This window comes from Fringilla coelebs (genome assembly GCF_963513975.1).
Source record: "Fringilla coelebs genome assembly, chromosome: 9".
In the NCBI taxonomy this organism is placed as follows: Eukaryota; Metazoa; Chordata; class Aves; order Passeriformes; family Fringillidae; genus Fringilla; species Fringilla coelebs.
The window spans coordinates 18,831,474-18,835,586 of record NC_140067.1 but is presented as its reverse complement, the minus strand read 5'-3'; positions in this window follow the sequence as shown (position 1 = coordinate 18,835,586).

Genomic DNA, 4,113 nt, shown 5'->3' with positions numbered 1-4,113 from the left:
GGGGCTCTGCTACTCCCTGTGGTCCTTAATTAGGCCATTGGCAGTGTCAGTGCATGTCCCAGCTACAGCTGTGTGTTCCACTCCAGGCACCTGGGCCCTGCTGTTGGCTGTTTCAGGGTGTCTCAAGACAGCTTTGGAGACAGTTTTGCTGTTTGCTTATCACACTACCTTGTGTGCCTTCTAGGCAAGACTGCTTATCACAGTGTGCTGTTACACGTAAGATCTTTCACTGTTGTCAACAAAGGTTGTATGACACCTGCTGACTCCTGCATCCTAACTTCTTCCCCTGAGGAGAGCCCGTCTTTTCAGGTTTGCCTCTGACATCTGCCCTGTTCTCATTCACAAATCCAAGGCTGGCATCACCATGTCTGGCAGCTGTACCCAACACTAGCAAGGTAGCTTAGGGGCATTAGGGGCTTAGCAATGCAGCAGGTGCTGCAGAATGATTGAGCAGGCATATCCTCTCATGGTTTGAAGTTCCCAATTCACTTGGAGTCTTTTGTAAAATGTTTTTAGGTTAGAGAAAAGTTTGTTTGCACACGGTTCCTTATAAATTCTTACCACTGTGCAGGGTCTCAAGGTTTCTCACTGGATGACCACTTTTACACATCATGAGATACCTAATATTGCAAAATAATTTAGAGGGTGTGAGACTTTGCTTCACCACAGAGATAAACAAACATCAATGAGGAATTTTATCTTTATTTCATGATGTTAGCACAATAAACTCACACAGTAGCATTGATCTGTACTTATTTAACAAAATACATTTATAGCAATTTACAAATTATTTTCCATTTGAAAACATGGCATAACATTTTATTAAACACAATACTTTATATAGAGAATTCTCATTTAAAAACATATTTTATTTTTAAGTATTTTTTTTCTCAGTAAAGCACAGCCTAACAAAGAAAATCGTGCCTGTTAGCAAGTAAGAAAATCAGAACACTAAGAAGATGTCACCTGTCAATTTATTTGATTAATTTTAAATTAAGGTACCAGTGGAATGTAAACAAAGAGTAATTTTACAAAAGGCTCCTTATCAAATATACATGCAGAGGTCTGAGTTCCAATGTATATATTATTACATTTCTGCTCTCTAACGTAATATAATTTGATAAGCCATTATTAAAAACAGTAGCCTTTGGCACTTTGAGTAAAAAAGAATATATCAATATTTATGTATAGAACATAATTTCAATGATTACACAAGAGCTTTAAAATCTTTTCTTAAGAAATAGGAAACTTTAGGAAAAATATCACACTGCACTTGAAATAGTGCAGCAAGTTTTAGAGTAATAAAAGCAACATATATGCCAATATATATCTGACTAAAACCAAGGAATAAAGAACAAACACTCCCACCAGGAATCCTGCTGTTTCCAAAACAGCTGAATTGCCAGAGGGAACGTTTTCTAATCTTTGCTTTATTGCCATTGTTCTCCATTTCGATTTTCCTTTATTTCCAGGTTCATCTACTTACGTTCTTTTCCCCTGCACTTACAAACTAACAAATGATTGCGTCTTATTTCCCTGCACTGATAGGCCAACAGTGTTTGTGTCTTACCCATTCCTTTAAAGCTAATCCTACCTCCTTTACCCTGTACCTAGACTAAACTAAATCCAAAGGGTTTTGTCCATGACAATCCAAGTGTTTTTAATTCCTAGGAATCTTGTACAAAATTTCATATTAAATACCAAGGACTAAAGATGCATCCTTTTGAAAAGAAAAAACAAATCCTGACTTGTAAATACTAGCATCTGAGAACTTATTTCTAAAAAAATTACTTTTTTTTCTTATTCTCCTGGTATCTATGATTATTTTTCTCAGCTGATGTGCCTTAAAGTGTGTCTTCAACATACAGTGCCTTTAACATACACAATATGCTGCAACCCTACTGGGTAGCTTCTTACATGCAACCTGCAGATTACTTTCTCCCAATCATCCTAGGTGTGATGGGGTCATCTTGTATCAATAACAGAAAGAGTGTGGTGATTTCTTTAAGGACTGACACTCTTCCACAGCACTGGGTGATGGGCAGGTGAGGGAAGCATAGCTTGGCACAGTTGGCTAGACAGTAAGCATTCAGCTAAGCCTGGAGCACCTGTAAAACTGGGAAGTACATGTAAAGCTTTCCATTGACACACAAACACCATCCTCATACTTGTGAAATTACTTAGGTTTGGGGTTGGGTTTGGGATTTTGTTTTGGTTTGGAGGGCTTTCTTTTTGGGTTTTTGTTTTGTTGTTTGGTTTTATGTTGTTGTTGGGTTTTTTGGTTTTTTTGGTCTATGTTTATGTTGTGCTGTTTATCTTCTTGAACAGGATGATTCTTCCTTCTACCTCCTACTTGCCTGGGGTAGGGTGGGCTTTTTCTTTGAGTGGGGTAGGGTCTGTAGACAGGTTCTGACTATAGAGAATGTATCTGGTTCTCTGATACCCTAAATGAGAAGAGGACTTAGACCAAAACACTTCTCTCAAGAAGCCAGAGAACAGACCTGATCTTCTTATTCAGTGAGAGGACTGCTAAGCCATTCCCTTCCCCTCCTAGCAGGGGAGCTGCCAGGTGTCTGAGTAGCTCTCTTTCAGGCAGAAACAGGAGAGAATGAAGAGCTGCAGTGGGTGAGCACTGCCCCTGGCTTCCTTCAGGGTTTAAGTCACAGCCAAATGAAATGAGGCATTTCTTCTAGCAGGCTCATTCTAGGACATGCCATGCTTATTCCCTTCAGAGCTTATCCTTTCAACAATTTTTGGCAATGGAGATTTTTAGCAGGCAAGGTTTTTCATTATATCCAAAGCTCTGTTTACTAAAATAATTCATGTTTTCTCAGGTGCAGAGACCTTTTATATTCTTAAGTGGCAGTGGTGGGAAAAATATGCTTAAGAAGGCTCTGGAGGGTGTCTCAAGGGAGGTGAACTGTAGTAGTGGCACAATGCAACACTTGTTCAGTGATTCTGTAATACCAAGGCATTTCACTCTTTAAAGCGAAGCACAAATCCCCTATGTGATGGTGATTGGGGTGAAACTTGTGATTGTTCTTGTGGCATACTAAGCAAGTGAGGTGAATGACTGCTTCTAAGTGTGAGCTATGATATTAATTTCTGTCTCCTTGGAAGCTGGTCAGGAAAGTTACCATCTATTTTTATTTACTCATGGCTCACCTTTCACATTTGCACATCTTAGTTATTGGTGTCCTGCATTATTTGTTTAAAAACTAATAGAAAAATGGAAGGGTCGCTGAAGGATAGAATAAGAAGTTTAAAAATGTAAAATCTGAATCACTTGTAGTACTTGATAAGACCCCTTAAAAATGTAATTTAAAACAATTCTACAAGTTAGCCCACTAAGAAGCAGCCTCTTCATTAGTAGCACCTGTTCTTAAACAAAAGTTGAGCAGTAGCAGCAAAACTATTTAAAATAGATAGTCATTCCATTCTAATGGAATGTCACCCACACATTTTTTGTTGCAGTAGACATCTTAAAGAACTACACAAAACCTTTGCAATCTTTGAATGTGACAGATCCACTATAACAAAGCTGTAAATATTTCCTACGCTAAATGAATGCAGCCAGCATCATCATAGTATTAGCAATATTACTTGTAAAGTAACTGCACATCAATATGTCATGTTTGCAGAGTCTAATAATTATGCAAATTTTCAAAACATGTAAAGTTATCATCAGCACCATCCTGTATTAAAGATTTGGTGCAAATTCTGCAAAGGTGAATATATACCACTGATACAGCCTTTGCTGTGAAAAAGTCAGTCAATTTTGGACACAAATATAAAATAAAAAGTTGGCACATTCAGGAAATACAGTGTCTGTGTTCAAGACCATTCTTTTAATTGACATCATCACCCTCAGATAAATGTTTTGAATCTGAAGAAACAAGTTGCATGAAAATGTTTCACATTAGTTCTGGCATTGTGCTTTTCCCCTCACCACATGCTTTTCACAGGCTCATGCCCATTGCACATCAGCAATGCAGGGCTGCTGGTCAATAATTTGGCACATAAAGGTAAATGTCAGCTCAAAATAAAGGGAGCAGAACCTGTGTCAAGACATGTTTACTTTGTGGTGGCATGGACCAGCTGATATGTCTCCTC